The following is a 23,607-nucleotide window of genomic DNA, read 5'->3' on the forward strand; positions in this document are numbered from 1 at the left end:
TCCACTTATGTAAACAATTTGTTGTCAAGTGCACCACTTTCCATGTGGATACTTGCCTTGCTGCAAACAAGTTCATTACCTGGCTCAGCAAAAGTTAAGTGGCTGTATGATCCTGTACAGTCGAGTGAACAATATGTTGGTCCTCTTAGGTGTTATTCAGATGGAGCTATTAAGATCCTGCATGGTGGTATGACCCTCTCGAATCTGTCTATTCCGTATTTGCACAAGTTGTGTTATTCCAACGAAAACGATAACAATACCATAAAATTATAGACCACAGTCCTCGGGTGCCACTATCCTGTTGCTGTCTTAATTTTGCAATGTGGTGGCAGACTTTCTTCGCCTTACAAGAGGCATAACACGAGCTTCTCATAAGCAACCAACATACAAATACTATTTATGAATAAGCAACCGGTTGCGTAAACTTTCCCTACATACAGGATGTAGATGGCATTCTTCCAACACAACTTGTTTGGTTGCTCTGAAATGCTAATGATTTCCATATCTGAGCTTTCATTGTGAATGGTCGTATATAGTTGCAAAGTAGTAGTACTAACTCTTGAGAAGCATCAAAAACAGTCAAGTGGGCCTCAGTCAATATAATACAGACCATAATCGCAGAGTAATATTTTAATGTGAAGTTTAGAGGCCAGGGGAATCATTATTTCACACCATACTTATCTAACCAACTGTGTACATTTTCAGCCATTTGTCTGGGCGCATTATTATTCTGTTTTCCCTCAGAGAAAAAGTTTAGATCTTACTGCATAGTTTTATGCAAAAAAACAGATTATGTATAATATAGGATTTCCACAGAATATTATTCCCAATCACACTGCCACACCAAAGTGCACAATGTAAACAATCTTCTGACATTTTGATAGAAAAAACTAGCATTCATTCACATGTAGAGTAGAAGTTACTGAACTTCACAACTGACAACCTGCAAAATGCAGTTCCCAATAAGTTTTTAAAAACACTGAACATTCTGTATTAGATGGCGTATTTACCATAGGCTTGTGGTGGATTAAAATCTTGATTCGTGGAAAGGAGAATCTCTGGCCCGTGAGCCAGTGGGAAGTTAGTATGCTCTATAGGCATGTAACAATTACGCTACTCATATATATTGTGCTTAGCAATAAATAGTATGATGTTGCATCACTATTCCGCTATCACACATCCAATACCCCATTTCCAACAGTGGTGACCTAGAATTTCCACGTCGCGCAGCGATTTTGCTGTTAGCCAAAAATCTGTCAGTTTGATAAGGCCATTGACACTGCTACCATTACAAACGGCTCAACTACACTGTTCCTTCGCCAATACCTCACTCAGCAAAGTCGACATCATCTCTCAACATGTGTTCGTGAGTGCCACGAACATTCCTATGCAAAATCGCAAAATATCCGCCAAGGTTTGGATGATACTCCAGTGTGGAACGACATAGCGACAATACCTTCATTGTTCGCCACGTCTTTGGACCGCCGATGTCCAGCAGCGAAATGCGTATTCCTGGAACTTGAGACAAAAGCAGTCCAGAGAATCACAATAAACAATGACCAGCGTCCTCCGTTCGAAATGTTAATCCAAGTGCGTTCGAACTTTGGACAGGGCAAAACATCGTGTTTTCCATTGCTAGTGATTATGAGCGTTATGACACTCGCATTAACGACCTGAACCATACGGATGCCTCGCACAGTGCCGTGACGGCTGAACAACAATGGCCCACGGCAAACCAGAGTCGTTCTGTTTTGTCATCCACCGGTCAACGAACCACGGGATCAAGGTTTATGAGGGGCGTTTGAAAAGTCCGTGCAAAAATAAAAACTACTTATGTGTTTGGAATAAACCTTTTTTACTTTTCGACATAGTCTCCTTTTAGACTTACACACTTCATCCAACCCTGTTCTAATCTGTTGATCCCTCCCGAATAATAGGAATTATCTAAGTGTGCAAAATAGCTATTAGTTGCTGCAATCACCCGCTCGTTTGAATAAAATCTTTGTCCCACCAGCCATTTCTTCAAATGGGGGAACACATAGTAGTCCGAGGGAGCCAAGTCTGGAGAACAGGGGGGATGTTAAAGAGTTGGAATCCTATTTCCATTAATTTTGGGACCACAACTGCTGAGGTGTGTGCTGGTGCATTGTCGTGATGGAAAAGGACTTTTTTGCGGTCCAATCGCCGGTGTTTTTCTTGCAGCTCTGTTTTCAAACGGTCCAATAACGATGAATAATGTTCTTCTTCTTCTTCTTCTTCTTCTTCTTGCGTTACGGCCTCTGGAGGACCACAGGTAGCCCCTTCATGGACTGCATTATCCTCTTCTTCTCCCAGAACCTCATCATTCTTTCTCTTCTCCTCTCCCGCTCTTCTTCCGAGATCTTCAGTTTCCATTTCTCCTGGCGGCTCCACTGGTGACATTCTAATCTTTTCCTGTATTCTTCTCTGTCACTGATCTCTGGCATATTTGTCGGTGTATATTTGTTCATCCAATTTTCCTTTCCTTCGACCTTGATCCCCAATTCCAACCAGTCCTTCCGAAGTTCAACAATCCACTTGGTTCCTGTCTTTCCCCTTGTCCTCCCTGTTGTTTCCCACACTCTCTTCGTCATTCTGTTCAGGTACTCATCCTAACTACATGCCCAGCAAACCTCACCCTTTTGAGTCTGACTTCCCCGGATATTGTTCTCATGTTCCAGTACAATTCTTCCCTAGGTCTTCGCGTCCACCTCTCTCCACCTCTTTTGGGACCCACTATTTTTCTCAATATTTTTCTCTCTTCTTTCTCTAGTTGTTCTGCCCCATTTCTTGCTAGTGTCATCGTCTCAGCAGCATATAATACTTCATTCCTCATTGTTGCCTTGTAGTAATATTCACCTGTAATAGTTTTACCCTTTTCCAGATAGTCGATGAGGATTATCCCTTGTGAATCCCAAAAGACATTCACCATAACCATTCCAGCCGAAGGAATGGTCACCACCTTTTTTGGTGCAGATTCTCTCTTGGCAACCCATTGTTTAGATTGTTGTTTGGTCTCAGGAGTATAGTAATGTATCCATATTTATTCCACAGTGAAGAAACTATGCTTAAAGTCCTGCAGATTCTTCCTGAACAGCTGCAAACCATCCTTGCAACACTTCACACGGTTCCGTTTTTGGTCAAGTGTGAGCAATCGCAGAACCCATCTGCGGATAGCTTTCTCATGTCCAAATGTTTATGCAAAGTATTATGTACCCATTCATTTGAGATGTCCACAGCACTAGCAATCTCTCGCATGTTAACTCTTTTGTCGTTCATCATCATATCATGGATTTTATCAGTGATTTCTGGAGTCGTAACCTCCACAGGGCGTCTAGAACATTCAGCATCACTTGTGCCCATATGGCCACTCCGAAAATTTTGAAACCACTTATAAACTGTTCTAATCGAATGTGCAGCTATATGTGTAGCTGTCTACTGTACATCACTGGCCATAAATACTGCCGCAGACAATAGACTATCAGTCAGTTCACAACAGATCTGAATCATTGCATATACTATGGATTATGAGCAACTCACCAGGCACATGCTGCAAGTTTTTCCCGTCTTCTTCTTTTTGTTTCATCTTCTGCACTTCTGAAGTAAACAATTTTTTAAGACATTCTCTGTTCTCCTACCCATTTCATTTTGGGGGGGAAAAAAAAAAAACGTAAGACACGGATACTAATATGCCATCTTTGCTTTTGGTTCCTCTAATTTATAGAATTTCTCAAGACATCTATTTTTAATAATTTCTGTCAGCACACCGCAGAATATAAGGTTATCAGCTTGCAAGCTGCTTAGCATTCTTCTCTTTCTAATTCGTTGCAGCAGAAGACATCCATAGAAGGTATCTTTGTCCCCTTGTTAACTTCTGATGCTGTCAGCAATAGGTTTTCAGCAGCTTATGTAATCATTAACACATTGTATTTCAGAATGAAATTTTCACTCCGCAGCGGGGTGTGTGCTGATATGGTTACTCTGCCACGAGGTTTCATTTATAGTATCCTTGACTGGGAGTAGATCTTTAATAGAATCATAATACACATTCCATGGTGTTGTACACAGTGTAATGCCCCAAGGACAGAAAACCCCAATTAACAAACTTTGTGAAAACTTAAAGTAGGGAAGTGAGTCATCTTGACAGTGGCAACAACTACTGGTGATAAACAATTAATTACACTGATAATGTTTTGATTAACAACTACAACACTTAAATACTGTGAGTAACATACAAAAGAGGAGATAAAAGGAAAGGGTTGTCATGCATTATCTTTTAAACATCTATAGAATAAATTTAAATTCATATGAACGAAGGTTAAATCTAAGGAGCTAATTCAGTCATTTACCATGGAAGAGAGTTGTAGCCGCATGGAAAAGAAAATTCTATTCGCCTACAATGCAACTGGGATATGGAAATGTTTAGTTAGTTGCTCTTGAGTCGCTCTAGAGAACTATTGCGATAGTCTTCTGGAAGCAAACGCTATTTGATTGTTTCAGTTGTGAAAGTTCGATAGTTCGGGAGAGATAGACTAAAGCCATATTCAGTCATTCGATTGAATAATGTAATCTTTACTGTTATCAACGCCACAGTGGTTTTTAATTGAGTGATACTGATTTACTGGACTTAACCTTCGGACTGAAGAACAGTTGTGAACTTGATAGTAATGGATCAGTGACATGAAAACCTTTCGTAGTCTTGAGTAGGACACAATAATACAAACTCAAGAAGAAAAAACCAATATGCCATTCAATCAAAAGTTGTTGTCAACATCACGATTACTGGACTGATGAGAAGTTAATCTTGAATTACATATCGGTATGCGTGCGTGATAGGGACAAACAATTAATTACAAAAAGATTAATAAACTATTAGTCAAGAGAGAAATCAGATGAGTCGCCTACATGATTCAAGGAATAATATAACGTATGTTCATGCTAGTGACTGGGTCTTTTAAACATTTTAAGTGACTGTGTGAAGACAGGAATAACAGACAGTGAAAGGTGAATAATATAAAAATCGGCATTACGGCGTGTTACAAGGATGTTACTTCAACATAAGCGATCTCTGGAGTTACGTTGGACCGTTGTTAATAATTTGACGTAGCAACGGAATTATGAGCAGCAATTATTAATCCTCACTAAGGATGGTGTGAAAAACGACTGTAATGATAGGATTCAGAACCAAGATTTCACTGCTCAAAGAAACTAACCGGGCGTAAGATAAAAGATAAACAATTGATCAGTTAACACAAACTGGTAAGACTGTTACGGACGAACAATAGAATATTTCTGAACTACATGAGGAGCTGTGTTACAGGTGCTGTTCCACATCATGCTGACGGGGACGAACGTCATTACAAGTCGCGTCTCCTCCCGACAAGTGCAGAAGGAGGGAGGGAACGTCACAATAGAAAGTACGTGATTTTCCAGTTGACTCTAAATATATTTCACAACCTTTAGGAGATCTCGAACACAAACAAAATGATTAACATTTTGACATGGCTGCGTTATAAAGTTTTTTTGTATGAATTACTTTGAGATCTCGACTTATCCATATCGCTTTTTGCTATTAAATGTACTGTGTGTGTTTGGCGCACCTCTAATGATTGGCCAGTTGCAACTCCAAAATCTTAAGATGTTTCTGAAAAATTCTCTTAGTCCTAATACACCATCATCATCTTGCACTACTTCAATATTTTGAATATAAGCTGAATCTCTTTCATTTGTTCCTGTAACCGAGACATTTACATATATTCGAAATATTCATTACATATATTGATCCACTGTTGGAAATGTTTTCACGATTTTTGTCAGCTTTAAATCAAATTCAGAACGAATGTCTACAATCTGTTCAGCTACTTTACCGCAACTATGTTCCCTTAGACCTTGGGCAAGTCAGAGCTAAATTTTTTGTTCAAATGTTTCATAATCATTGGAATGAGCCGTTACATCCAGATAGCTTCTCTTGGATGATGACTGAATATCAGCAGTCGTGCATACGAAATCAACCTTTTACAAAGCTCCCTACGCATTCCCTACATGTTATATATATTATTCTGGGATTTTTTTTTTTATTACGCGTTTTCCAGCACATAATCTTTGGTGGGACAGATAACTACCGTGTTGTTTGCGTGTCTGTTGCATTATTATGCGAGCAAGTCTGTAGGCTGTGGTATGCACTATTTGGATTGTTTAGGGGTACTGAGTGTGTCTACACATGTGTACTGCATTATTTAGGAGGAGTCCGCATGTCTGTACTGAAATTATTTCAGTAAATTAGGAGTTGTTGGCATGTATGCAGAGCGTTATTTAGGAGTAGTTTACAGGTCGGTTTGCTGTGTGGCGTGACCTGAAGCAATTTCTGTATCAGTATGTCTCTAAATCGTTCCCTAAATAAGTTATTCCAAAGTAAATAAAGTACACTCCTTCCTTACTCTCTCCAGCATCCCAGCACAGGCTGAGTCATTTTCAAGCTACCCCCCCCCCCAGACAACTATCTTGGATTATGTCACAGGAGGGATGACAGCACCCTCTGGTGGCAGGATTGTGTACTAGGTGAGTTGGACTCTAAAACTCGTGGTGGTGGCACTGCCTGCAAAATAAAAACTTTTGTCCAGCAAAGGCATAGTCATTTTCCTGCCATTTCTCCCCACTATCTTGGATTATGTCATGAAACGGACGACAACACACTCTGATGGTACTGTGTAACCAGTCAATTATAACTGGGACATTTCCTGACTGGCTAAAATATGCAGATATAAAGCCTCTATTCAAGAAAGGGGATAAAGAGATACCATCAAACTACAGACCGATTTCACTTTTGCCAGCATTCTCAAAAATTTTAGAAAAGTAATGTACAGGCAGCTGCTCAACCATCTGACCACAAATAACATATAATCAAGAACACAGTTTGGATTTCTGAAGGTTCTGATATCGAGAAGGCTATTTACACCTACAGTGAAAATGTACTTAATTCATTAAATAACAAATTACAAGCAGCAGGTATCTTCTAAGATTTGTCAAAGGCATTTGATTGTGTGAACCACAACATCCTTTTAAGTAAATTAGAATTCTATGGTGTCACGGGCAGTGCTGCAAAATGGTTCAAGTCATACCTCGCTAACAGGAAACAAAGGGTGTCAGTGAAGGGACTAGTGAATTAAGTCATCAGTCATCATCAGAATGGGAAGAAATTACATGTGGTGTCCCACAAGGATCCATCTTAGGGCCATTGCTTTTTCTTGTGTACATTAATGATCTCTCATCAGTTACACTGCCAGAAGCAGAGTTCGTTTTGTTTGCAGATGACACAAGTATTGCAATAAATAGTATGTGAAGTGTAGTTCTAGAAAGATCTGCTAATGATATTTTCATGGATATTAATAAATGGTTTAAAGCCAACTCACTGACATTAAACTTCGAAAAGACTCACTATATGCAATTCAGAACCTGTAAGAGGTTTCCACCCAGTATATGCATAAAATACAAAGAAGAGCAGATAGAAGAGGTTGACAGTCTTAAATTCCTGGGATTACAACTTGATAATAAATTCAGTTGGGAAGAGCACACCACAGAACTGCAGAAACGCCTTAACAAATCTGTATGTGCAATTCGAGTGTAAGCAGACATAGGCAACATAAAAATGAAAAAGCTTGCATACTTTGCCTACTTTCATTCCATAATGTCATATGGTATAATATTTTGGGGTAACTCTTCAAGTCCAACAAAAGTTTTCAGAGTCCAAAAGCATGTAATACGTATTATTTGTGGAGTAAATTCACGGACGTCCTGTAGAAACCTCTTCAAAGAACTGGGTATACTAACTACTGCCTCTCAGTATATTTACTCATTAATGAAATTTCTCCTAAATAATATATCTCTTTTTCCAACAAACAGCTCAGTTCATACATACAATACCAGGAACAAAAATGATCTGCACAAGGACTTAAAAGCACTTACTTTAGTTCAAAAAGGGGTCCACTACTCAGGAACACTCATCTTCAATAATTTGCCAGTAAACATAAAAAATTTAGTTACAAATAAAGATCAGTTTAAAAGGAGCCTGAAAGACTTACTAGTGGCCAACTCCTTCTACTCCATTGACGAATTTTTTAATAGAAACAAATGATGTATTGTATATTTTCATACTATTAGTATTGTTATTTCAGCTTTAAAAAAAATTGACATGTTCCACATCCATGAGGATCTCCTCAGCACGGATCTATGGAACGAAAAACTAATCTAATGTAATCTAATCTAATCTAAGGTGCAGACCTTGTGGTGAACACACTGTTTGCCGCCATCTTGGATAACGGTACTTGCGTCATCAGTTGACGTCATGGCTGCCATTTTTGGATTACGTCACGGAACGGATGAAAGTGCCCTCTGGTGGTGGTACTGTGTACTAGGTCAGTTGGAGTGTGTACCTCATGGCAAACACACTGGATGGTGGTGCTGCCTCTAATTGTTTAAATAAAGACTGGTGCACGATTTCACCAGTTTATGATTAGCAATCATGTTTGCAGAGTCTGTTAGATGCATTATTATTTTGATAATTTACGAGTTGTTTGGCTGTCCAGACATAAATGCAATGCATTATTTATGAGCGGTTTGCATGTCTGCAGGCTGTGCATTGTGTTATTTTGACAGTTTACAATTAGCAAGCGCGTGTGTAGAGCATTATACATGATTTATTTAGGAGTAGTTTGCAGATCTGTATGCTGTGTGGCATATCATATCAGAGCATGTGTTCTGTATCACTGTGATAAATATACTCCACCCCTAAATAAATTGTTCCTAAATAAATAAATAACACTCCTTCCTCTCTCCAGCAGCCAAGTGCAGGCTGAGTTAGGAGGGGGTGGCGGTCGGGTGACTTAGGTTAGTGGAGGTAGTCCATGTGACCTACCTTCCAGCGATTTTCTTAAGTTAGTCCTAACTTTACCGCCAAAATTCAAACTTAGTGCCACAGTTCCTAGGAAGAGGTGGTGGTCGGGTGACTTAGGTTAGTGGGGGTTGCCCATATGACCTATCTTCCCGCAATTTTCTTAGGTTAGTAGAGATAACCATGTTGTGATGCATTATCCTGTTGGAATTTGAACTTCCCACCATTTTCTTGGAGAGGGTCGGGGAGGGGGGGGGGCTTAGGTTAGTGGAGGTAGCCCAATTTACCTTCTTCCTGCCAAAATTCGAACTCCCCACCATATTGGATGCAGTTACAGCCGCCATTTTTGATGACATCATATGCTGTTGCCAAGTCTACACGCCACCATCTCGGATGACACCATCGCAGCCATCTTGGATACATTTGGCAACAATGAGGAGTAGGGTGACGCCTCCTTGCCCCGCTACTCTCACACCGTAGGAGAGGATGTTATTTTACCAGTGGCCAAAATAATATCTGATGCTCTATTTAGCGAAAAGCACACAAGACTAATTGATGAATTACCACTATGAAACACAACAGCAAAGAGAAGGATCGATGAAATGTTAGAGATTTTAAAACAGTCCTTGATTCACAGTTTTCAAGCAAAGTGATTACTTTTCACTTCAGCTTGATGAAAGCACATAGCTGGCAAGACTATTCTTTTAGCTTTTGTTAGTTTATAATTTGATGGGAGTACAGAAGAAGAAATGCTCTTTTGTAAATGTTTGCCAATGACAACAGCAGGGTAAGAATGTCTTGATGTTTAAATGTCTTGATGGCTTTATGGTAGAAAATGAAAGAGAGTGGACAAAATGTGTTCCACTGATGACTGACGGTGCCCGTACTATGTCTGGCGTTTACTGAGGTTTGATCGCCAAAGTTAGGGCAGTTGCCCCTTCTAGATTAGATTAGATTAGATTAATACTAGTTCCATGGATCATGAATACGATATTTCGTAATGATGTGGAACGAGTCGAATTTTCCAATACATGACATAATTAGGTCAATTTAACAACATACTTAAGTTAATATAACAACTTTATTTTATTGTGTTTTTTGTTTTTCTTTATTTATTATTTTTATTTTTTTAATTTTTTTAAAATATTTTTTGTTTTTTTTTCCCTTAATTTATATCTAAAAATTCCTCTATGGAGTAGAAGGAGTTGTCATTCAGAAATTCTTTTAATTTCTTCTTAAATACTTGTTGGTTATCTGTCAGACTTTTGATACTATTTGGTATGTGACCAAAGACTTTAGTGCCAGTATAATTCACCCCTTTCTGTGCCAAAGTTAGATTTAATCTTGAATAGTGAAGATCATCCTTTCTCCTAGTATTGTAGTTATGCACACTGCTATTACTTTTGAATTGGGTTTGGTTGTTAATAACAAATTTCATAAGAGAGTATATATACTGAGAAGCTACTGTGAATATCCCTAGATCCTTAAATAAATGTCTGCAGGATGATCTTGGGTGGACTCCAGCTATTATTCTGATTACACGCTTTTGTGCAATAAATACTTTATTCCTCAGTGATGAATTACCCCAAAATATGATGCCATATGAAAGCAATGAGTGAAAATAGGCGTAGTAAGCTAATTTACTAAGATGTTTATCACCAAAATTTGCAATGACCCTTATTGCATAAGTAGCTGAACTCAAACGTTTCAGCAGATCATCAATGTGTTTCTTCCAATTTAATCTCTCATCAATGGACACACCTAAAAATTTGCAATATTCTACCTTAGCTATATGCTTCTGATTAAGGTCTATATTTATTAATGGCGTCATACCATTCACTGTACGGAACTGTATGTACTGTGTCTTATCAAAATTCAGTGAGAGTCCGTTTACAAGGAACCACTTAGTAATTTTCTGAAAGACAGTATTGACAATTTCATCAGTTAATTCTTGTTTGTCAGGTGTGATTACTATACTTGTATCATCAGCAAAGAGAACTAACTTTGCCTCTTCATGAATATAGAATGGCAAGTCATTAATATATAATAAGAACAACAAAGGACCCAAGACTGACCCTTGTGGAACCCCATTCTTGATAGTTCCCCAGTTTGAGGAATGTGCTGATCTTTGCATGTTACGAGAACTACTTATTTCTACTTTCTGCACTCTTCCAGTTAGGTACGAATTAAACCATTTGTGCACTGTCCCACTCATGCCACAATACTTGAGCTTGTCTAGCAGAATTTCATGATTTACACAATCAAAAGCCTTTGAGAGATCACAAAAAATCCCAATGGGTGGTGTTCGGTTATTCAGATCATTCAAAATTTGACTGGTGAAAGCATATATGGCATTTTCTGTTGAAAAACCTTTCTGGAAACCAAACTGACATTTTGTTAGTACTTCATTTTTACAGATATGTGAAGCTACTCTTGAATACATTACTTTCTCAAAAATTTTGGATAAAGCTGTTAGAAGGGAGATTGGACGGTAATTGTTGACATCAGATCTATCCCCCTTTTTATGCAAAGGTATAACAATAGCATATTTCAGTCTATCAGGGAAAATGCCCTGTTCCAGAGAGCTATTACACAGGTGGCTGAGAATCTTACTTATCTGTTGAGAACAAGCTTTTAGTATTTTGCTGGAAATGCCATCAATTCCATGTGAGTTTTTGCTTTTAAGCAAGTTTATTATTTTCCTAATTTCAGAGGGAGAAGTGGGTGAGATTTCAATTGTATCAAATTGCATAGGTATGGCCTCTTCCATTAATAGCCTAGCATCTTCTAATGAACACCTGGATCCTACTATATCCACAACATTTAGAAAATGATTATTAAAAATATTTTCAACTTCTGACTTTTTGTTCGTAAAGTTTTCATTCAATTTGATGGTAATACTGTCTTCCTCTGCTCTTGGTTGACCTGTTTCTCTTTTAATAATATTCCAAATTGTTTTAATTTTATTATCAGAGTTGCTGATTTCAGACATGATACACATACTCCTGGATTTTTTAATAACTTTTCTTAATATAACACAGTAGTTTTTATAATTTTTGATAGTTTCTGGGTCACTACTCTTTCTTGCTGTCAGATACATTTCCCTTTTCCGGTTACAAGATATTTTTATACCCTTAGTAAGCCATGGTTTGTTACAAGGTTTCTTACGAGTATATTTAACTATTTTCTTGGGGAAGCAGTTTTCAAATGCATTTACAAAAATGTCATGAAATAAATTATATTTTAAATTGGCATCAGGTTCACGGTACACCTCATCCCAGTCTAACTGCTGTAGGCTTTCCCTGAAATTTGCAATTGTTAAATCGTTGACTGAACGTACTACTTTGGAGGACTGTTTAGTATTGCTGAATGGAGCTATGTCATATATTGTAACTAGCTGTGCACCATGATCAGAAAGACCATTCTCAACAGGCTGAGCATTTATCTGGTTAAACTTATCTTGGTCTATAAAGAAGTTATCTATCAGTGAGCTGCTATCCTTTACCACCCGAGTAGGAAAATCAATAACGGGTGTCAAATTGAAAGAACCGAGTAATACTTCAAGGTCATTTTTCCTATTACCCTCTTTCAGAGAATCTACATTGAAGTCCCCACAAATAATAATTTGCTTCCCCCTGTCTGACAGATTGCACAACAAGGAGTCCAAATTTTTCAGAAATAGATGAAAATTTCCTGATGGGGACCTATATACAGTTACAATTATAAATGTGCCTTTATTTAATTTAAGCTCACAGGCACATGCTTCTATATGTTTCTCTACACAAAACTTTTTTGTTTCTATACTTTTTGCACAATGATAACTTTTGACATATATGGCAACTCCTCCTTTCTCCATATTTTCTCTCATTACATGTGCAGAGAGCTTATATCCACTTACATTTACCTTATCCATATCAGTAACAATGTGATGCTCAGACAGGCATAGTATATCTATTTCATTCTCAGCTTCTAAATCTTCTAAACAAACCAGAAGCTCATCTACTTTATTCTTTAAACTCCCAATATTTTGATGAAATATACTTACATTATTTTTAATTATACTTTTATGAGAACCTTTCCTTATTCTAACATTTGCAGTACTCTCCTGTCTGAGTTTCTCATTGTGCTTAGGCCTAGTTCCTATACCAGTGGTCACACGGTGTTCAGTGTACTCACTGTAGACTGCACAGAGAGACCCTTGTATGTCAATATCTGTCTGAAAGCCTAAAGAAAATCATTAATGGTGCAGTGAAAATTGTGAATTTCCTTAAATCTACACCTAAATATTCAAGATTGTTTGCCATACTGCGCAATGACATGGCCAGTGAGCACAAAACACTACTCCTGCACTGTGAAGTACGCTGGTTGCAAAGAGGGAAAGTGCGATCAAGATTATTTGAGCTTCGAGATGAGCTGAGAATCTTCATGTTGCAGCATTAAAGTGATGCGAAATCTGTGAGCAGTTTCTTGGACATGTTAAATGACGAAAACTCGCTAATACGTCTTTCATATTTGGGTGATCTATTCAGTGCTCTTAATAGCCTCAATTTATCGCTGCAAGGGAAGGATTTTCACAAGTTCTATGTTCAAGACAAAATATAAGCAACCAGTGCTGTTTTTCTGGGGAAACGCTGGGGGATGCGTACCCCCAAACTTTTTCGTCGACAAAGTAATTTTTTTACGATGTTGAGAACTTGGAAGAGTGCCAAAGATTTATTTCACAGACATAAATGTTTTATTTCACTTTTTCATATTGGCAATTTTCAGCTGTATTGAAAATTGGGTCAGTTGAAGCACAGGATACCACCCATCATCTACGCCATTTTGGGAGCCAAACAAGGTTACAAAAGATTTTTGTTGTGTAGTTTCTATTGTTGTTGATTATAGGTGTGGATGGTTTCTGTTGTATTGTCATTTAGTGGTGTTTTATAGGTTAAAATATGTGTTCGGTAATATTTCCTTGTATTGTTTTGTATGTCGGAGGGTTGATTGGACTCACCTGTTTCATTTGAGGTGTATTATAGGTCAATTGAAATGTACGATACAATTTTCTTTTATTGTTCAGGGGTTGATGGGAATAGCATGCTTCATTTGAGGTGATGCAAACTGAAGTGTCCAATACCACATTCTCTTCTATGTTTGGGTGTTTCTTGGTATCGCCTGCTTTATTTGACCTGTAGTAAAGTCAACTGAAGAGTCAGATACCATTTTTTTTTGTAGTTCGACATGTTGATGACATCATGGCTAAAAGCAGACAGGTGGTACCCATGCTTCAGTTATAAGTAATTTTTGCTGCATTGGAGTACTCTCAAACTTTTTTTTTAGAAAAAAAGCACTGTAAGCAACTATTAAAAAACTGGAAAGATGGTCCAGTAAAGTGAAAAAGAGCTGTTCTGATGTATTCCCACTCCTCAATGATTTCTTACAAACATATGAAATCAAAGTTAATGAGGGAACAGCAGCTGCCATGAAGGAATATCTTGAAGCACTGGCCTCACTGCCTCTATGAAACTTCCCGGCAGATTAAAACTGTGTGCCAGACAGACTCAAACTCAGGACCTTTGCTTTTCTGGGCTAGTGCTCAACTGACTGACTATCCAAACGCGACTCACGACCCATCTCCACCGCTTCAGTTCTCCCAGTACCTTGTTTCCAATGTTCCAAACTTCACAGAAGCTCTTCTGCAAACCTTACAGAACTATGACTCCTGGAGCAAAAGATATTGCGGAGACATGGCTTAGCCACAGCCTGAGGGATGTTTCCAGGATGAAATTTTCACTCAGCAGCGGAGTGTGCGCTGATTTGAAACTTCCTGGCAGATTAGAACTGTGTGCCGGACTGAGACTCGAACTCGGGACCTTTGCCTTTTGCAGGCAAGTGCTCTACTAACTGAGCTACCCAAGCACGACTCGCGACCCGTCCTCACAGCTTCAGTTCTGTCAGGAAGTTTCATATTAGCGCACACTCCGCTGCGGAGTGAAAATTTCGTTCTGGAAACATCCTCCAGGCTGTGGCTAAGCCATGTCTCCGCAATATTCTTTCTTCCAAGAGCGCTAGTTCTGCAAGATCCGCAGAAGAGCTTCTGTGAAGTTTGGAAGGTAGGAGATGAGGTAGTGGCAGAATTGAAGCGGTGAGGAAGGTCACGAGTCGTGCGGGGGTAGCTCAGTCTTTAGAGACCTTGCCCGCGAAAGGCGCAGGTCCGAGTTCGAGTATCGGTCCGGCACACAGTTTTAATCTGCCAGGAAGTTTCGTATCAGTGCACACTCCGCTGCAGAGTGAAAATTTCATTGGCCTCTAGTTTCAGGTACTTATTTTTAAATAATTTTATTAATAATCACCAAGATTTAGTATTCCTTATTAAACATGTTTATTTTCATGTTATTGTTTTTCACCTAGTACATAAAAGTAAAAATTAAGTTCAACCACCTCAATTTTCAAAATGATAGTTAGGCCATCCCCACATAATGAACTCAAAAGAATCTGACAGTTTCACTTTAATTCCACTGATAGTTGTTTGCTTATTCAAGAGTGTTACTTAATATTGATTTCTTGTTGTAGGTATTACTTTCCAAGAATTCTTGATGAACAGCTATGGATAAGAAATCCGTCTGAAGAGGACAAACTTAAAACTGTCGGCATCTGCGGAAGACTCCCTGATAGAACTATGGTGTGATTCTTCTTTCAAAACTTTATTTCAGGAATTAAGCCTAATTCCATTTTTGATCAAATTAAAGGGAGAGTATAGAGTGCTTGCAAACATAGCTTTGAAGAACTAATGGGATTCACAAGCACTTACTTATGTGAACGTGCTTTTTCTAGCTTGGTTTTTTGAAAAACAAATATAGAAACAAACTTTGTGTGGAAAATGATTTACGACAAAAACTAACAAGCTTCAATCCAGATATAAAAAGTGTCTTTAACACGAAGACTACACAATACCACAAATCTCATTAACTTCACCATTTAATTTACATGAACTAAAATTTTTATGGGCCAAAATATGTTCCCTTCGCGATTTTCAAAATTATTACTCAGCAAAGCATTTTTTCATACAATACTAAGTACAGTTTCATTATATATATAATTTTTATATTACTATTAACTTACCGCATAGTGACTGTAGTGGTAGAGTACACATATGTATGTACTGGGTAGTGAAAATGTTTCCAGAAAAATGGTGGGTCGCGTTACAAAAGTTTGGGAACCACTGCACTAGGGTATTACCAACCCATGCACACGTTCACATGCCCACCACAAGACAAATGGCTGAGTTTGGAATGGTGTGTGAACGGGACGCATGGACTGATTATGACTGGTACTGCACTGATGCCATGATCACCAAATGTGGTGGTGACCTGGGGAGAGGTCCCCTTCTTCCAATGTTTTGGAGAGGCACAGCAGTGTTACTCCTGGCATCAACGTGTGGGAGCTACTGGGTATGACTTCAGGTCACAGCTGGTAGTAGTTGGGGGGAACTATGATGACACAATGGTGCGTCACAGACATCCTGTGTCCTAACATGCTACCTCTCGTGCAACAGTGGCATAGTACCATTTTTCAACAGCACAATGCTCATCCACACACAGCACTTGTGGTTGTGAACCGTCTGCACGAAGCAGAAGTACTCCCACGGCCAGCAAGATGCCCAGATCTGTTGTTGTTGTTGTTGTTGTTGTGGTCTTCAGTCCTGAGACTGGTTTGATGCAGCTCTCCATGCTACTCTATACTGTGCAAGCTTTTTCATCTCCCAGTACCTACTGCAACCTACATCCTTCTGAATCTGCTTAGTGTATTCATCTCTTGGTCTCCCTCTACGATTTTTACCCTCCACGCTGCCCTCTGTTCCCAATAGCATATGTGTGCGTCCAGTCCAGATTTCAGCTCCATCCCAGTGCCAGAATCTAGGTTATTTAGGACCAGTCACAGCAGTTGTGGGCCAGCTTGCCTTAGGAGACCATACAGCAGCTTTATGACACTGTTTTCAATGCAATCAATGCATGCATCCACGCCATTGGGCAGGCAAAGTTATACTGATAAGTGGCTTCATACTGCCAGGTTCTTTGTAAAATTGACACGATTTTGTAATCACCTAAATAACATCAGATACCCTCTCAAATTGTTAAGTTTAATTTCGTTTCATCCTCCCCTTTTTACCAGCTATCGAAATGATGACACACACAATCACAACTGATGCCAAAGACAGAAATTCGTTATAGATTGTTCTGAATGTTACTGAAAATTACTTCAGGTAGATATTTAGAGAACTGACTGGTGAGCGCAGTATCTCACAGCTCCTAGTAATTAACACACCTGAACTTTTCGAATGTGGCAACAGTACCATAAGCCTGTGGTAGCATCAATGACTTCAGCTGTTATAAGTAATGTTAAGAAATGTGGGGAAATATTTTGCTTAGCGTGAGTGACAGTATATAAATTGCAGCTCAGTATCTGAGTATTCAATATTAATTAATCAACTGAGGACGAAGATGTGGAGCAAAAGTGGATAAAATTCAGAAGCATTGTACAATTCGCTTTAGACCAGTATGTACTGAACAAGTTTTGATGGATGGGGAAGAACTACTGTGGTACAAAAGTAATGGAAAGATTCCACAAGGCCACAGATCAGATTAAAGCGAAGTCAATCTAGTTGACAAAGAAAAGGTGAACGAAGTCTAAATGAGCGTAAGGTGAGTATTGTGTGATCTGTTCAGTGAATTAAAAATAAATTTCCTACTCAATCTGACCAAAAATCTTAACAAGTTTTGGTCGTACTCAGCGGTTCAGTGACCACACTGATACTAAAACGAAGGACGACAGAAAGAAGGATGAAATTCTGAATTACTTATACATAGTGTGTCACTGCAGACGCAGGTATGCCCCGTGTGTGAAGCGAGAGTGCCTGTAAATACCGCGGCCTCGTGGCTGTGAGTTTTCATTATTTTCAATGAAACCTTCAAATACGCGCCATTAATAGTAGAATATCTGATCCTGATTATTTGACTTTTGTTGCTAATTGCCTTCCAGGCTGTTTGTGTACACTTCTGACGATTTTGCTTCGTTCTCGATCCCAGCTCCACATTTTTTTGCTAGCCAATCACTTCGTGAACTCCGCCTTCATCGGCCTCAGGAGCACCAGCTTGCTCCACAGATTTCTGCGTTATCGCCAGTGTGAGTGTTCACAAATCGTTCCATCTACGCAGATTACATCTACATCTATAGTCAGCAAGCCACCTAACGGTGTGTGGCGGAGGGTACTTTACGTACCTCTATCGGTTCTCCCTTCTAGTAGGATAGAAATGCAGCGACAATGATTTGCTCGTCGTGTAACTATTCCAATGAAGCCTGGATCCCAAGTTTATGAAGTTTTGGCAGCATCATTTGTAACTGGAACAGCAAAACCAACTGCAGCAACAGCAGTAGGAATTCTAACAGCAGCGAGAGTTTCAACAGAAGCAGCAGAAATTTCTGCTGCAACTTCTGAAAAACCAACCACGGTCTTGAACTGCAGCATTACCGTTACCGTCTTCCCCTACTACCATTCATTTGCTTTCACGAGGCAAACTAGAGTTGGGAGGCCTACCCATGTCCTATTGCACTTCATTGTCAGGAAAGCCAAGTGACGCAGAATACCAGAGTTCCGCACGTACTGTTTTCTATTGTTTCAAGACATGCAGAAACTATGCCCACTCTATGATCCCAGTAGTTTGAGCTTCCTGACGTTTGGCATTTGATGACGGACCATTAACGTTCACCAAACCCATATAGTTGCCAACAGGATCGAATTTAATCACTGTGTTAAGCAACGTAACCAATCCTAGCTAGCATCATGGGCTGCTGACTTGCAAGGCTTGGGACATAAATGTATGGTGACGTATAATTAACGTCATCAACTCGTGCACCAAGCACCCGTTTACATTTGATTCAGTAGTTACTCCAGTAGTTAGCAATGCATAGCCCTCAACGGTGGTAGACACTCATAAACCGAAGTTCTTTGTTTATCTTTGGCGTGTCCCAGAGTGTGTGGAAACTCATACAACTTTTTCCTCCCCATCATTGTCAAAGGATCCTGGAAAAGTTCGCGACATCAAATTGTGTCCGGGTTGTGATACTTTCTTTGATGTTACCTCTTTAGCACACAGCAAACTGAGACATCTAGCTAGTGTTTTCCTCAGCCGACGTACAAGAACTGTCATCAATGCACTACATGCTATCTTGCCAGTGCCCATATTAGCAGCAGACGGGACAAAGAAGCAGATTTGCAGTTGGACATGGGCGCTGTTGTGTCTGATTAATGTGGCCATGTACCGGCACATCGGCTCCCCACAGATGTGGTACCCCCAACAAAGAGTTGTGACGAACAATGGTCAGTCGATACAGTTGAAGGGTCAGATTCTAGTCCAAACTAAGTATAAAAATGCAGCTCAGCAAGAAATCCTGTTAGTAGTCAACACTTGAATAGCAACCAACGTTTTTAACTTAGATGCTTTTGTGCATTTTGTTTTCCAGGTTCCATACCATGTGAATAGTGTTTCAACTGTGATAGCACTAGATACATTAAGTGCACAACATAAGTAACTGTTTGAACATACATTAGGTTGTACACGGTAGATATTTGGGCTCAATATGCATCAGGATGATGTCATCAATTAGTCCTGGGATTTCCCCACCCACCTTCAGATGGAGGTCAATTGCCCTATGTATACAATGGCGGGAAATCTAATTTTGGCGGGATATTCTAAAAATAGCCCAACTGCGATAGCGTTTTTCCTATCGAAGGATGGTTGTTGGCCTAACTGTAAACTGATGGGAAATTCAAAATGGTGCATTGTCATGCTGGCTGACTTGGAATACTAGCCGTGGCTCTAACTCGTTACAATCAGAGACTTGAAATACGTGCACCAACCTATGATGTCAGAATCCAAGATGGTTGAACTGGAATACAAGATGACGATCGAATACGGCGACCGGGGCACATTGTCGCAGCTCTATGACGTCATAATCCAGCTCAAACCTGTCAAGATAATTTATAACAGTGAAGAATTCTGGCATACTGGCCCATACTTAAGATACTGGGACAGGCTCTATGATGTCAGAATTCAAGATCTGAATACTGGCACTATGATGTCTGAGACACAGTATGTTTGCACAGATCCAGGCTTGTCTGCTGAGCTACTGGACATGTTTTACTCCAGCTTACTATTTAATCGTCCCTCCTCACGTACCTTTATTTAAAGAAACACCACGAGGGGTAGACTTGGACACACTCTCTTGACTTATTCCCCAAAGTTAAAATCTAAACTGTACACTGTTTAACCCCCCCCCCCCCCCCCCCCCAAGAACCATGGACCTTGCCGTTGATGGGGAGGCTTGCGTGCCTCAGCGATACAGATAGCTGTACCGTAGCTGCAACCACAACGGAGGGGTATCTGTTGAGAGGCCAGACAAATGTGTGGTTCCTGAGGAGGGGCAGCAGCCTTTTCAGTAGTTGCAGGGGCAACAGTCTGGATGATTGACTGATCTGGCCTTACTAACCAAAACGGCCTTGCTGTGCTGGTACTGCGAACGGCTGAAAGCAAGGAGAAACTACAGCCGTAATTTTTCCCAAGGGCATGCAGCTTTACAGAAGAATGCTGAAGATTAGATGGGTAGATCACATAACTAATGAGGAGGTACTGAATAGGATTGGGGAGAAGAGAAGTTTGTGGCACAACTTGACTAGAAGAAGGGATCGGTTGGTAGGACATGTTTTGAGGCATCATCAAGGGATCACCAATTTAGTACTGGAGGGCAGTGTGGAGGGTAAAAATCGTAGAGGGAGACCAAGAGACGAATACACTAAACAGATTCAGAAGGATGTAGGTTGCAGTAGGTACTGGAGATGAAGAAGCTTGCACAGGATAGAGTAGCATGGAGAGCTGCATCAAACCAGTCTCAGGACTGAAGACCACAATAACAAACACTGTTTAATAGGAACACTTGCGTCTTTAATTAATAATATACCTTTTCAGGGGAGAGCTACTATACATGTAGTAGCAACATTTGAGAATGAAACGGATATATTTATCTGACAAGCCGAATGTACCCATCAAAATGTAATAAATACATATGATGGGAAACTGCGGTCTTTTCTACGAGAATATTGATCAGCACCTTACTTGTACTTGAGTGCAGCCAGAGGTATAAAAGGAATAGTAAGTGAAAGCTCTACCCGCCACATAGCGTCGGGTATAATTCGTGCACGCCAGCACCTCAGGCTGCATGCCAGCTCACTGGGTGGAGAGCCGTCGCTGACGCGGTGAACACGCTGATCCATCCCAAGTCGGCGTTAGATAAAGGTATCCTGAGTATCTATAGTCGTTTTTCTAAGTCTTCCACCCCTAAGTCGGAAGTTAACTCGCAAAGCGGTATTGTACCTACAGAATTCAGAAAATATATAAGATTTACTGTCAGCTCTTGAACAATGGGAATGGCTGTTGGGAAAAAAAAAAAAATCAGAATACACTATAGCCTCAATTTTGTGTTCTACAAGAAGAGCATGTTGCTGAGGGCACTGGCACATTTCGAATTTGTCAAACAAAACGCAAAATCTAACCTTTATTGCATATTATTTTACAATAAGAGCTGTATTTTACGAAATCTAAAATTATGCCATTGTAACTGTAAAAGGCTTCCTCAATCATAATAGTCTGAAAGGAGGAGGGACAGCTATTTCATGGCAGGATATGTTTTAAAGGGGTTATAGGCAGACGCACATCTGAAGTTTTCAGGGTCGTTTCACGAGGAGGCAAGATCCTAATTTCATCTATTTCTGTTCGGACATGACTATATGAGAACGTAGCACTTCAATTCTGCTTACCACAAAGCAGTTTAAACATATGTGTGGACGTTTCTTTCGTGAATCACTAATGTTAAACATTACAGAACCTACAGCTGAGGCAGGGAGTGGAACGACTCACATCTCACCTGAGGACATCACTGAAGTATTGTTATTGCTTCGTTTGGTACGTTTCACGCGATGTATAATGACATCAGACATGCCACTGGATTTCTAAGTCAGATGTCGAAATATCACAAGTGAAGTGATACTGTTTCTACCTAAGTCAGAAAACATATGAGCTTTACTGCCAATCCAAGAAAAATAAGAATGTCTGTAGAATAACATACCAGTATACACTGAGATGAAAAAAGTCATGAGACACCTCATATCGTCACGTCAGACCACCTCTTGGCCGGCATACTGCTTATATCTCATAAATGTTCGATGGGATTCACGTGGGGTGATCTGGATAGCCAAAACATTCACTTAGTGTCCAGAATGTTGTTCAAACCAATCACGAACAATTGCAGCCAGTGACATGGCACTTTGTCACCATGAAAATTCCATCGCTGGTTGGGAATATGAAGTCCATGAATGGCTGCAAATGGTCTCCAAGTATCTGAACATAACCACTTTCGAACAATGACTGGTTCAGTTGGACCAGAGGACCCAGACCATTACATGTAAACACAACCAACGCCATTATGGAGTCACCACCAGCTTGCACAGTGCCTTGTTGACAACTTGAGTCCATGGCTTCATGTGCTCTGCCCCACAGTCAGACGCTGTCATCAGCTCTTACCAATTGAAATCGGGACTCAGCTGACCAGGCTACGGTTTTGCAGTCGTCTAGGGTCCAACCAATATGGCCAAGAGTCCAGGAGGGGGCAGCAGGCATTGTCTACTGTTAGCAATGGCACTCACATTGTTCATCTGCTGCCATAGCCTGTAATTTCACTGCAATGTTTTAACGGATACGATCGTCATACATTCCACATTGATTTCACCTGGTTATTTCACACAGTGCTGCTTGTCTGTTGGCACTGACAACTCCGCGCAAACGTCGCTGCTCTTGGTCGTTAAGTGATGGCTACCGGCCACTGTGTTGTCTGTGGTGAGAGTTAATGCTTAAAATTTGGTATACTCGGCACACTCTTGACACCGTGGATCTCAAAATATTGCATTTCCTAAAAGATTTTCGAAATGGAATGTCCCATGCATCTAGCTCCGACCACTATTCCATATTCAAAATCGTTTAATCGTGCAACCTTTTTGCATGGATGTATCAGAGTACAAATGACAGCCACGCCAATTCAATGCCCATTTATACCTCGTGTACACGATACTACTGCCACCTGTAAATGTGCATATGCTATCCCATGACATTTGTCACATCAGTGTACACTGCAGCATCTATTCTGAGTTACAAAATGGTAAACTCAACAAATAATGTATCGAAATCAATAAAGTTTCCACTTAAATAGAGTTTAACCCCCTTTCTAGGTGTTTTCTTACGCTTTTAAAACGAATATTGTACCGATAACATTATGTCCATTATAATTATCCGGGCTGTTATGCCGTGGTCGGTTGATGAATTCTGAGGTGATTCCCAACGTTTCGTCTCCGACTGCGGGAGACATCTTCAAGGGGGTCCGTAGCTTGATGGTCCAACACACACACACTGGCTCGCTACTGACTGCCGCTAAATTCCGTGTCCGCGCGCCCCCGCGCCGCGGCGTGACGTCACGTGTTTTGAAAACGTCAGTGCAATTGGCCGCTGTCCGTCGCCGTCGATCGCCCTTGCCATCACCCAGTAGTGGACGAGTGGTACACATCTTCTTTAACACCGGCATCCATATACCGTTTAATTTGACGCCCTCCTCCT

General features: G+C 40.1%; 1 protein-coding gene across 1 annotated transcript in view; it reads right to left on the reverse strand.

Moving 5' to 3' along the window:
• LOC126235999 (mucin-17-like) overlaps nucleotides 1–23,607 on the reverse strand; it is a 351,820-nt gene that overhangs the window by 109,602 nt on the left and 218,611 nt on the right. The window lies entirely within an intron of this gene.

This window comes from Schistocerca nitens, chromosome 2 (assembly GCF_023898315.1).
Source record: "Schistocerca nitens isolate TAMUIC-IGC-003100 chromosome 2, iqSchNite1.1, whole genome shotgun sequence".
In the NCBI taxonomy this organism is placed as follows: domain Eukaryota; kingdom Metazoa; phylum Arthropoda; class Insecta; order Orthoptera; family Acrididae; genus Schistocerca; species Schistocerca nitens.